The 14189-nt window shown below is 36.2% G+C and overlaps 1 long non-coding RNA gene across 2 annotated transcripts; it reads left to right on the forward strand.

Annotated features, from left to right (window-relative positions):
- The first annotated feature begins 2328 nt into the window (after positions 1-2328).
- Positions 2329-13971, forward strand: LOC133515485 (uncharacterized). Of its 2 annotated transcripts, none has more exons than XR_009799032.1 (2): positions 2329-2435; positions 12615-13971. It is a non-coding gene; the product is annotated as an uncharacterized LOC133515485 (long non-coding RNA). The 2 variants fall into 2 exon arrangements; XR_009799033.1 differs by lacking the exon at positions 2329-2435 and adding an exon at positions 2442-3656.
- Positions 13972-14189: the final 218 nt, after the last annotated feature.

The following is a 14189-nucleotide window of genomic DNA, read 5'->3' on the forward strand; positions in this document are numbered from 1 at the left end:
TAACAAAAAGTTTAAAAAAATAATCATGTGGCTCATCGTTAGGTAGGTCTTTATAAATACAGAAAGGTTGCTAAAAATTTTTTTTTGACTAAGTAAATACTTGTGACAATAATCGCTTCAAAAAAAAAGGTGTGATCCCCTCTAACTTTTGAACCGGGAGAGCAAAACCATTTAAAAAAAATCTAAATAATAAAGCTTAATAAGCAAATAATTTTTGAGGAAAATTATATTGAATATGGTCGGTTAAGCCATTTAAGAGTTATAAAAAAACTGATCTTCTTATTAAAGCGACGAAAGTGCCACTAACATACGCTCTTTTGCTTGTACGGCTTTTTTGTATTGTATGAAGGTACGGAACCTTCCATTATGCGTGGTCCGACACGCACCTGGCCGGTTTTTTCGGTACAGATGTGCATAAAAGGAGATAAAATAACAATAATCAAAATAAAGAGTTCTATATTGTAACCCAAAATATCCACCACAGGTGTCGTTTTGTACTTACCTACTGCTTTGCTTTTTCCCGTTAACACAAATATATTTAAAATTCCAGTACAGTATATAAAATATCCAGTGTCATCTTCCACTCACAACAAGCTAATCTAAGTTACATCCCGATAACAATATATACTCATTTATTCATCAATAACAACAACCACACAACGAAAAAAACCAAATGAACAAGTCATTACTTGCAACCGCGCCTATCCGATCCCAACACTTAGTATTTGATAAGTAATTGGCTAAAAATGTGGCTACGAAACCAATTGAAATCACAAAAAAACGTCACACCAACCGGGCGATGCAACCAACGAGTGGCTTAGACCGCCGCCGGGGCGCTCGTGCGCGGAAAATTCAAATTTACCAATGATTGCCTATTCTCGGTCTCGGCAAGAATCTCGGCCCATTTTGGCCGAGAGCCGAGACCGAGATCTCGGCTCGATTTTTGGCCGAGAATGCCGAGACCGAGACCGAGACCGAGATCTCGGTCGGACCTTACAGTCTAGGTCTAATATAGATAGTAGGATCCCATAGATGCGCTATTCGCACGCACCCGTGAGGGACAGAACACGCAAAGCGACAAAATTTAAAACACGTTTTAACATTCCTGACAACATACCAAAAACGACCTACGTAATTTGGTCGGCTACGTCGTTTGTAATTCGTAAACCATATTACAATTTTCGGCAGGGAATCAAAAAATGAGACTGTGACAAGTACAAACAATAATAGCGCCTTCTCTACTACTCCTACTGATAGTTCCATAAGTGCAACTCGTTCGGTCATCTGGCCCCTCCACCATTTCATCTCAAAATTATTGTACTTCTATGAGGTCTACGTATCCCATACGTGTCCTATATTATACTACTCTTTGGGTCTAGGGACCGTGCGCGTTGGAGGGTCTGCCATCTTGTGGCCTGAATTGGAACCATAAACATACACATGTACACGTCACGTGTTTGCATAGTAGGTTCTGCCATCTTGTGGGTTACATCGGAACAAAAAACATCACATTTACGCCTCGCGCCAAAAATCTGACGGCTCCTGTGCTGCCTCCTACAGTTCATGCATGCTCCCTCTACGGTCTACGTAGTCTACTCTAATATCAAGAAACACAATACAAGTATGCCATACAGGTATGCCAAGTATGATAACAATCCACTGCGAAAAAACTCTTGTGTTTAAGCTCATTTCGAAGTTTTTGAAACGTAACTTTGATTTTCTTTAAGCGAATCCACACAGGCGAGGAAAACGCGCGCGCCGCCTCCGCCGAGGCACGTCTACACTGGCCGGTTTGTGCGTGAGGAAATTGCCTCGCGCGTATGCTCGCTCTATGTGGACCCGCCTTTTGACGCATATAATACATTTCGCAGATGTAACACGTAGGTACAGTCAAGGTATTAAATATCGATACAGACAAAGTGCCAAAAATATGTATACACGACCTTATTGCCTATATATTAAGATTGTGTGTACATATTTTTGTCACTTTGTCCGTATCGATATTTTAATACCTTGACTGTACCCCGTGTGAATGCCTAACTTATTGTTTGCAGAATTCTATATTACTCTTTATCTCTCTGTATTTTTTTGGAAAATCTCCTCCATCTCTGTTACTCCAATAGGCATGTTCGGGTTTGGGATTTCACCGCAGCTTTCGCAGCGTAGAGATATTATGTCCATGTTTCGCAGCAATGATAGTCATCAGTTTGACACTTGGAGGCCTACCGCGAAAAACGAAGATCGTCAATTGCGGGCATTTCTCTCAGTCACTCTAATTACGTCTTAGTGAGAGTAAAAGAGATATTTCCCGCAATTTGCGAATTTTGATTTTCCCGGTAGGCCCCTTGGATTTTTTTTTGAAAACTTGAATTGACTTGGCGGTTAACGAGTTGACATTTCTTTTCTTTGTTGGTTGGTGGTTTCTTGTTTTCATGGTGTTTGTATTTTGAAACCAGAGTAATAAAATAATACGTAATGTTGGAAGCAGAACCAAATAACGAACCGACCATACTAGATTACCTGAACGAAGATTGTTGGCGCGCCGTGCTACAGTTCGTGCCCGTCCAGGACATTGTAAAAAGCGAACGCGTCAGCCGCCGGTGGCAGCAAGTGGTGCTGCTGTACTTGAAAAGGACCCGGTTTAGTTTTGTTTCAGTTGAGGTATCTGATTATGCGGACCCTTCAAATGCCTTTATGTTTATTTTGCCGAAGTCAATGTACAAATCATTCGAAAGTTGGACAACTAAACTAGGCAAATCAGTAGCTGGTACCTACTGCATGAATCATAAGAGTTTAAAAAAATTGACAGAAAACTGTCCCAATCTTAAAGCTTTGACGCTGATCAAACTCGACGAACCCAGAGCCAGTAAAAAACAATTTCAACAGAATTTAGTCAAAGACTTGCAGTGTGTAAAATAGCTGTGTTTCAGTACAAGTAACATCTCAGACCGATTTGTCAGCCAGTCCATAGCAGACAAAGCATTAGAAGAACTAGAATTCAATGACTGTTATAAAATCACAGGGGAATATTTGATTTCTGTAAACTTATCTAACTTGAAATTTCTTGCCTTCAAGAAGTGCCTTAAATTGCAACCTCGGCACATAATTTCATCTGCCAACCAACTTGGTGAGCTGACAAAACTCGAACTAATTGATATACCTAAAAAGATATCAAAGAAAATTCAGTTAGTATTGGACAAGATGCCTAAATTAGAATGGCTAGAAATAAACACCCATTGTAGAAGGCTGAATCCATGTTATCTAGTAAACTATGAGCCTCTCTGTCGCCTCGGTCACTTAAAATATCTGAATACCAACCTCAAAGTAACAGACGAGTCTGTGGAAGCTATAACTAGGTTTTGTAAGGAGCTGCAAACCTTGAAATTAGGTGACTGTGAGAGTCTTAACTCGGAGGGCTTGGAGGCAATCAGTCGAAATGCAGGAGACCGGCTCACTGAGCTTGGGCTACATTTTTTCTGTTACCTAGGGAATGATGATGTGGTAAATTGTGTCTACAGGTGTCCTAAGCTCACATGGCTCACGATTAATGGGTATTCATTAAATTTGCTACATTTTGAGCAAGACTAGCAACGTGCTCCGGCTTCTTGAACATACATACACACAGACAGATGCGGCAGGGGACTTCGTTTTATAAGGTGTAGTGATGTATTGTAATTTGAATCTTTATCTTGATAATAAAATTGCATTTTCCTTGGCAACTTTTTATCTGTGGGTAGAGTTAAAATAATATTCTAAGATAGATAATTTATAATCTTGAGCATAGTAAGGGACTCAAAAGCGCATGAGATGTAAATAACTTTCATCTCGTGTAGTACACAAAAATTTTCATGTCTGAGAACATATTTGGAAGGTAAATGTAATCCAACTTCATCACCATTTCACTCATGTTTTCTGAAGGTATTTAATTACCTGACTTACTCTTGAATTATAACAATATGCCTTTATATAAAGTTTCAAGTCCTGCAAGCAAAAAAATGTTTTATCTCCATACAAACTTTCAAACCCTTTTTCACCAACTCCCATCCCTCACGAGCTTTCGAAAACGCTGAAATTAGTTTTCTTCTATTTTATTTAAATACCTTTTTACAAAGTTTCAAGTTCCTAGCTCATAATAAAACTTGAACCCCATACAAAATTATTCCCCTTTTTAACCCCCCTTAGGGGTTGAATTCACAAAAACGTTGAAATAACTTTTATTTCCAACCGGCTATTATGCCTTTATAAGTTTCAAAGCATTGGTAATGGATTAAAACTTTCAACCCCTTTTTAACCCCTTTAGGGGACGAATTTTTAAAAACGCTGAAATTACTTTTCTTGTATTTTAATAATATGCCTTATATGCCTACGTACATTCGTAATTAGCATTCCCCACCAGGGGCCATAGTTCACGTCGGCTACGTTATATCTTAATTTTGATCCCATTTTTTTGTAATTAGCGTCCCACAAAACCATGAAAACGATACCCATATTGATGTTTTGAGATTTTAACCCCATTGCGCCCCCACCAGGGGGATGATTGTTCACTTCGGCTACGTTATATTTTAATTTTGATCCCATTTTTGTTATTAGCGTCTCAAAATATTATGAAAACGATACCCATATTGATAATTTGGAATAAAATAGACTAACTAATGTTGTTTCCCCATACAAACTTTGGATCTCAAAAGTAAAACTTGAACCCCATACAAATTTATTCCCCTTTTTAACTTCCGTTAGGGGGTTGAATTTTCAAAAACGTTGAAATAACTTTTATTTGCAACCGGCTATTATGCCTTTATAAGTTTCAAAGCATTGGTAATGGATTAAAACTTTCAACCCCATTTTAACCCCTTTAGGGGACGAATTTTTAAAAACGCTGAAATTACTTTTCTTGTATTTTAATAATATACCTTATATGCCTACGTACAAAGTTTCAAATCCCGGACTAAAAAAATATATTTGAACTCCATACAATCTTTCAACCCCTTTTCACCACCTTAGGGGGTGAATTTTCAAAAACGCTGCAATAAGTTTTCTTCTTTTTCAATAAAATATTTTTTTTAAGTATCAAGTTCTTAGTTTAAAATAAAACTTGAACCCCATACAAACTTTAATCCCCTTTTTAACCCCCTTAGGGGTCGAATTTGTCAAAATCGCTTCTTAGCTCTTGTACACTTTATAAATGCAACCTAGTGTGTAAATTTCAACTTTCTAGCATTTGCAGCTTCGGCTTTTGCATTAGTCTTATAATATTATTAGAAGATATTTGTAATCTTATAATCTATTCATACATTTTTAATTTTGTAGCTCAAAAATTTACTATAAGGGATTGCATTCTCAAAAGTCTGGATCACGTGTGACTGTAAATCAGCGTGTATGTTACAACCGTTCAATTTCAAAATCTATGCTATCTTTTTAATTAGCATTCCCCACCAGGGGCTATAGTTCACGTCGGCTACGTTATATTTTAATCTTGATCCCATTTTTGTAATTAACGTCCCCCAAAACCATGGAAACGATACCCATATTGATATTTTGAGATTTCAACCTCATTGCACCCCCACCAGGGGGTTGATTGTTCACTTCGGCTACGTTATATTTTAATTTTGATGCCATTTTTGTAATAGGGTTGTTTCCATCTACAAATCTTAGGGCAGAATTGTATCCCAATAAATTCTTTTGTATTATAAGAACATGTTAAACTACTTTTAGGGGACCTGTAATGACCATATTTTTGTAAATATTGAATTTAAAATAGCTTTTGGCACACGTCACGTGACCAAACTCGAAACGTCATTGAAGATTCTGATGACGTCACAACTCTCGGATTGACACTGTTGACAGTTAGGCGATAAACAACAAATGACAAATGTCAGTTGACAGTTCGTATCTTCTATGTGTGTATGTAGTTATGTGTCAAACCGTAAACTGTGACGTCACACAATTTTCAAAGAGCGTTTTGGGCGCGAAAGCATCTGTCAAAATATATTTTGTTAATTTAACATATTTAAAGCCGTTTTTAGTATGTATAAAAGTTGAATTTTAGGGTAATTTTTAGTTAATATAGAACGTAATACAAGCGTTTCAAAAAATTGGAAACAACCCTATTAGCGTTTCAAAATACTATGAAAATGATATCCATATTGATATTTTGAGATATCAACTCTATTGGGGACTTTTCCCCCTCTTAAGGGTTGAATTTTCAAAAAAACCTCAAACACGTGTTTACTCATTTATCTTTAGGAATACTCCTGTGAAATTTGGAATAAAATAGTCTAATCTTGTATCCCCATACAAACTTTGGACCCCCATTTCATCCCTTTAGGGGACGAATTTTGAAAAATCCCTTCTTAGTGGACCCCTAAACCTTATAAGGAACCTACTTGCCCAATTTGGACTTTCTAGTCCCAGCAGTTTGGGCTGTGTGTTGATTTAAATCAGTGAGTCAGGTCTTTCACGTTGATATATATAGATCATCAACAATTGCGTAATTTTTTATAAGTTCATTATTTTGGTTGTATAATAAATAACGTAAAATATGCCGTATTTATTAAATTTTAAACTTTAATTTCTTTTAATTCGGGTTCAAATAATGTGACCAAAACAAAACCCCGGGTCGTACTTCAGTACAATAAACACATGGGCGGGGTCGACAAGCACGACCAAATGATGGCTTACTATAACCCCGAGCATAAAACCTTGAGATGGTACAAAAAATTGGTGGTGCATATATTTAGCACCATAATGTGTAATGCGCACTCTCTGTATAATTAATAGGTATGGTGAGAAACCAATGCCCTTATACGATTTTAGATAAACGATTATTCGGGCATTAGTTTCGAGCCAGCAAAGGTGTAACAGACTCCCGCCTACTCTTGTCGACCGCCACGCATCTTTTAAATTACCCCGGGACCCTGTATCAAAGATACTGAACTTTAAGTTTAATTATTAATAATATTATTTTAAAAATGAAAATAAACACAGAGTCAATGTTTACTGTGACGCGAGCGCCATCTGTCCATAATATTGTTATACTGCTGCCATGCCATTAGGCCGCCTTTGCACCTGTAAGTTTTACTTACGTAAGTAAGGACAAAGCTATTTGTTAGAATGAGATAATGATATTCATCTCTCACTCTATAGTATCCCTACTTACGTAAGTAAAACTTACAGGTGTAAAGGCGGCCTTAGCTTAGCGTTCCATTTCGATTACGTTAAAGTCGTCAACTAGTTGAGTCAGAAGGCCTACCGCGAACCACGTTCGACGTGTTGTCTCCCTGTCAAATTTACGTGCGAAGTTACAAGTGCGACAGAGAGGCAACACGTCAAACGTGGTTCGCGGTAGGCCCTCTGTTACACAAAACGTTTCGTTCGTTGACGAACGAAAAACGTTTTATCATTATCAACTAGTTGCTTTGGCGGGAATTTAAAAAAAGTACACGGAAATTTTTCGCTCCAACTTTTAAAATTCTTATTTATTAGTGTAAACTACTTTAATTTGTATATATCTTATGTAAAAAACTGTAAATAATTATAGTTAGTGTTTAAACAATGCCAGGTAACGAGGGGGGCGGGGAAAACCCGCCCACCCTTAAGCGCTCCAAAAACGACATCCAAGGCAACACGGACGATGGCGGCGGGGGTGAGCAATTGAACAATGGATACTTACCGTATTTTGAACCGGACTATAAAAGACTATACCCTGAGAATTCAGGAAAAGTAGAATTTAAAGTGTTTGTTGAGCAAGTGGACCCAAAAGGCAAATTGGGAAACAAAAGCCCAATTTTCCTAAATCACATATTTACTACGGACATAAAAGGTGTAACGGCCATACAGCGTGTAAACGCTAACAAAATTGCAGTCGTTTTCAAGCAGTATAATACGGCTAATAACTTTTTAAACAACACTGCATTTTTGACAAAATATAACATGAAGGCGTACATACCGGCGACTCAAATCGAGAAAACTGGGATAATCAGATTTGTGCCAGCCAATATTTCAAACAAGGATTTATACACAAAGTTAAGCTCTATTTATGAGATCATAGCGGTACGACGCTTTACCAAAAAAGTTGGACAGGAACGTGTTCCTTTACAGACGGTGAGCATTACGTTCTTGTCGCATGTGCTACCGGACAATGTACAGTACGACTTATTCTCGTATAGAGTCTTCGAATATGTACCCCCCCTACTGCAATGTTTTAAATGTTTTAAATTTAACCATGCAGCTAAAGTATGTAACGGCAAACAGCGTTGCTCCATATGCTCGGGTGAACACTTTTATAAGGAGTGTGATAAGCCTAATGATTTATGTTGTGCCAATTGTAGTGGACCACATTTGGCAATTTCGAAACAATGTCCTATAAAACTTAAGAAAATAACAGAAAAGAAGACAAATATCACGTACGCCTCTAAAGCTGAAACTCGAAAAGTCGAGTTTCCGACATTACTTGACCAAACTGTAAGGCTTCCAGAAAAAGCAAGTAAATCTAAATCTCAACCGCAAAAAAATGTTCCTTCTACAGCTACACCAGCAGAGACACCGAAATTTGACATTAAAAAAGAATTACTACAGAATGCAGACTTAATGAATGCACTGGTTAGCACTCTCATAGAATTAGCAAACAAGACTGATTCTAATCCAATCACTAGCAGTTCTATTAAAGATATGCTTATTAAAAATATTAAATAATGGATTCTACACTTATTCGTATTGCTCAATTCAATATTCAATCAGTTACAAATAAAAAACCTTTGCTAATTAATTTTTTAAAAGTTCATAATATTGATGTTTGTCTTCTTAATGAAACCTGGTTAAAACCAACTACTGCTTTTAGGATACCTAGTTATAATATTTTCTGTAAATATGCTAACAATGGACATGGCGGAGTTGCTATACTCGTCAAAAATATATACAAACATACTTTTATACAGACTGACTTTTATGAAAGTATCCAAAATGTAGCTATCTCAATTGTGACTAACCGAGGGCCTTTATCAGTTTTATGTGTGTATTGTCCTCCAAACCGTCCACACATTAGACTAAATAGACTTAAAAATATAATTGAGAAATTACCAACACCTATAATAATATCAGGAGACTTTAATGCGCATCATACAGCATTTGGTTGCGCTACTAATCAATCCAGGGGTAACACCTTGTTTGATATTATAAGTGACTTAGACTTATGTATCTTAAATGACGGAAATCCAACTACAGTTACTTACGCGAATCGAAATCCTTCAGCGATCGATGTTAGCCTCTGTAGTGCAAGTATTGCCCCTCTGTGCGAGTGGCAAGTCCATGATGACCCTATGGGCAGCTATCACTACCCTACTATAGTAAGTATATTGACCTCTCTTGAAAAATATCAAATAAGTGATCCAGTAGATAAATTTATATATACTAAAGCTGACTGGAATAAATATAAAGAGCTTTCAGAAGAGATATTCTCGGATTTTCCTTTAAATGATAACGATCCTATACAATCATATGATAAATTTAGTGCTGAACTCAACCTATTAAAAATACAATGTATCCCAAAACTTACTAAAAATACAAACTTCGTTAGCAGACCTCCGGTTCCTTGGTGGAATAAAAAATGTGAAGATAGTGTCATTAAAGCCTATGAGGCATTAAAATATTACAGGGCCAATCCATCTTTAGAAAATTATATTACGTACAAGAAATTTGTTGCTCTTAAAAAACGAACAATAGCAGAGGAAAGAACTAGTAGTTGGCGTAGTTTTTGTGCTTCTTTAAATCGATGTACACCTATTGGGTTAATATGGAACAATATTAAACGTTTTAAAGGATTAATAAGTAAGCAAATAATTAAAAATGATGAATTTATAGAACCATTCATAACTAAACTAGCCCAAGGATGTATTAACGATTCTAGCTCTATTGAAAGTTTATTTGAAAATAACAATGATAATAATGAGTCTAAGCACCTTATTGAACCTTTTACTTGGGAGGAATTCAAAGTAAGTCTGCAATCTAGGAAAAATACTACCCCAGGATTAGATGATATACCATACTTACTTTTAAAGAAACTGCATGTTAATGGTCAAAAAGTTTTGCTCAGAATTATGAATTTACTTTGGTTACAGGGGGAAATACCTCTATCATGGAAAACACAATGTGTAATACCTATTTTAAAACCAGACAAACCTCCTAATGAGGCCAATTCTTATAGACCGATTTCTCTATCGTCATGTATTGGTAAAGTTTTTGAGAATATGATAAAGACTAGACTTGATTGGTATGTTGAGGCAAACAACATATTGCCTCCATTTCAAAATGGCTTTCGACGGGGTAGAAGCTGTTCTGACAGCTTCATATCTCTTATATCGGATTTAAAATTAGCTAACTATAACAAGTCACATGCTGTTTGTATATTTTTAGATGTACAAGGAGCATTTGACAATGTTGATCCCGCAATACTTGTAAAAATTCTAGCTAATATTAATATACCTGGGAAACTATGCAAGTGGATATTTAATTTTTTGGACAATAGAGAGCTTTATGTAAAATTTAATAACATACTTCATGGACCACGACAAGTTTTCAAAGGCACAATGCAAGGAGCAACGCTGTCTCCTCTTCTGTATAACTTGTATACTAGTGATATTAACTCATTTGTAAATAGTTCTAATGTTAATATACTGCAATTTGCAGATGATCTTGTAATATATTCTATTAATTCAAATTTAGATGTAGCTAAAGCACATATTAATAATGCATTAAATGAACTCTATGTCTATTACAATAATTACTTACACTTAAAGATAAATCCTGACAAAAGCAAGTTACTAATATTGAGCAAGGACACAACAAATGTAAATATTGTATATAATAATGAGATTATTAGAGAAGTCCCTTCTCATAAGTTTCTAGGTGTAGTCATAGATAATCATTTAAATTTTGACCTACATGCTAAGCACATAATTTCAAATTCTGTTAGAGGTTTAAATGTTATGAGATGTCTTGCTGGTATATCTTGGGGTGCTGACCCTCAAGTACTGTCCTTACTGTATAAAACCCTTGTCAGAAGTCACTTTGACTATAGTTTTCTTGTACATATGAATACTGTTCACATACATAAATTAGAAATAATTCAAAATAAGGCTATGCGAATAATATCAGGGGCAATGTGTTCAACCCCAATAAGAGCAATGGAAGTAGAGACTAAAACAATGCCTTTACCTGTCAGATGGGTGTTGTTAGCTTATAGATATTTAATTAAGATATATGCTAAAAATAATCAAAGTGTAATTAGAAGAATAAAGGGTCATCCCAGAATCCCCAAGTTAACAGCACTACTCTTACAGGTGGAAGCTAAGTTTTGTAATATATATAAAAATGAAATTTGGCCATGTTATGAAGATAGCTTTGATAGTAAACTTTTAAACATTACAGTATGCACAAAATCTATCAATAATAATACAGATTTTCTATGTTTCTTGTCACAAATTCCTGATTATTACAAATTATACACCGATGGTAGTAAAGCAGATTCCCATGTTCGAAGTGCAGTGTATGATCCTCAAACTAAATTTGTACAGAGCTTTAGGTTGCATGATGTATGTTCCATATTTACGGCTGAAGCATATGCTGTATTTGAAGCCCTGAAAGTTATAACCAGAGTGTCAGAACATAAACATTTCTTTATTTTCACTGATTCACTTAGCTTAATTTATGCATTACAGAATAATCAATTGCATTATAAAGATAATTTCATTTTGTACAAAATTAAAAATATCTTATCACTATTTAAAAATAATAATGTAGATATAAATTTTATGTGGATTCCATCCCATACTGGTATAACAGGGAATGAAGTTGCAGACAAAGCTGCTTATTTAGGTATTAACGAATTAGATGTAAGATGTAGTACTAGAATTCCACTAACTGATTGTCAAGCTTCTGTGAAAACTGATGTTGCTAAGATGTGGATAGATTTCTGGACCAAAGACAGAGAGATAAAAGGAAGATGGTACGCTAGTATTCAAACTGACTTACCTGGAAAGCCTTGGTATGAGAAGATTAAGACGGGAAGTCGTAGCTTTATTACCACCATCAATAGATTGCGGTTTGGTCACAACTGTGCACCAGCGCACTTAGCCAGATTTTCATTTATAGCCGATGGTACATGTCCTCACTGCCAGAATGGTAGCGTTGCAGATGTTGAACACCTTATATTTAAATGCCAAGTGTTTTCATTTGAAAGACTAATCCTTGCAAGTGAATTAAGTGAAGTGTTTAATAATAATGTCCCCCGCCGCCTCACCGACATTCTTAAAAACGTTGACAGTTACGTTCCGTTATACAAGTATATTAAAAACACAGTGTTGAAGATTTAAAGCAAATTTAAAGTGAAGTGTTTTAAGTTTTAACAAAAGTGCATTCTCTGACATACAACTCTTTAAATAATGTGTTTTGAACAAAACAAAGACTTGGCTTAAAGGACTCGCATCCAGGCCATAAATGTTAAAAAAAATAAAAAAAAATATCAACTAGTTCGTGGAATCAACGACCACCACTAGCGCTTAGCGCTTGACATTTCTTTGTTTGTTGTTTGTTTTCATGGTGTTCGTATTTTGTTTTTCCAGAGTAATAAAATAATACGAAATGTTAGAAGCAGAAACAAATAACGAATGGACCATACTAGATTACCTGGACGAAGATTGTTGGCGCGCCGTGCTACAGTTCGTGCCCGTCCAGGACATTGTAAAAAGCGAGCGCGTCAGCCGCCGGTGGCAGCAAGTGGTGCTGCTGTACTTGAAAGGGACCCGGTTTAGTTTTGTCTCAATTGAGGTATTTGATTATGCGGACCCTTCAAATGCCTTTATGTTTATTTTGCCGAAGTCAATGTACGAATCATTCGAAAGTTGGACAACTAAACTAGGCAAATCAGTAGCTGGTACCTACTGCATGAATCATGAGAGTTTAAAAATATTAACAGAAAACTGTCCCAATCTTGAAGCTTTGACGCTGATCAAACTCGACGAACCCAAAGCCAGTAAAAAACGATTTCAACAAAATTTAATCAAACACTTGCAGTGTGTAAAACAGTTGTTTCAGTACAAGTAACATCTCAGACCGATTTGTCAGCCAGTCCATAGCAGACAAAGCATTAGAAGAACTAGAATTCCATGACTGTTATGAAATCACAGGGGAATGTTTGATTTCGGCAAACTTATCTAACTTGAAATTTCTTGCCTTCAAGATGTGCCTTCAATTGCAAGCTTGGCACATAATTTCATTTACCAACCAACTTGGTGAGCTGACAAAACTCGAACTAATTGATATACCTAAAAACATATCAAAGAAAATTCAGTTAGTATTGGACAAGATGCCTAAATTAGAATGGCTTGAAATAAACACCCATCGTAGAAGGATGAATCTATGTTATCTAGTAAACTATGAGCCTCTCTGTCGCCTCGGTCACTTGAAATATCTGAATACCAACCTCAAAGTAACAGACGAGTCTGTGGAAGCCATAACTCGGTGTTGTAAGGAGCTGCAAACCTTGGAATTAGGTGACTGTGAGTGTCTTAACTCGGAGGGCTTGGAGGCAATCTGTCGAAATGCTGGAAACCGGCTCACTGAGCTTGGGCTACAATTTTTCTGTTACCTAGAGGATGATGATGTGGTAAATTGTGTCCGCAGCTGTCCTGAGCTCACATCGCTCACAATTGGTGGGCCTTGTCAGATAACCCCAGCTATGCCAGCACGTGTGTCAGCTGCTCGCCATGAAGTGAGTCCGGGACAACAACTATGCCTGGACCTCAGTGAAACAAATCTGAGTAACTCAGAAGGTATGGAGGAATTTGAAGACATTGAGGAGGAGTATGAGGACCTGTGTGTGTATTTAAGTTGAAAAGTTGAATTTTTAAATCCTGTTTAAATTGAGAAATTGTAGACATGTTGTTTTTTTTATTAATAAAGAAAATGATGTTAATGTTACCATTATTTGTGAAATTAGTATAAATAATAATTCGATTTTCAACAATAAATGGGTAAATGGAACGGTGTTGAATAATTTTTATTTTATTTTATTTATTTAAGGTTCACCAACAATTGTTGACATCGATACATTCAAAACGTACAAGCTAATACATGTAAGGAGTGGTGTCACAATTACTTACAGGTAAACACGGCATGCGAAACAAATATAAGTAAAC

The sequence above is a fragment of the Cydia pomonella genome, chromosome 2, assembly GCF_033807575.1.
Source record: "Cydia pomonella isolate Wapato2018A chromosome 2, ilCydPomo1, whole genome shotgun sequence".
NCBI lineage: Eukaryota > Metazoa > Arthropoda > Insecta > Lepidoptera > Tortricidae > Cydia > Cydia pomonella.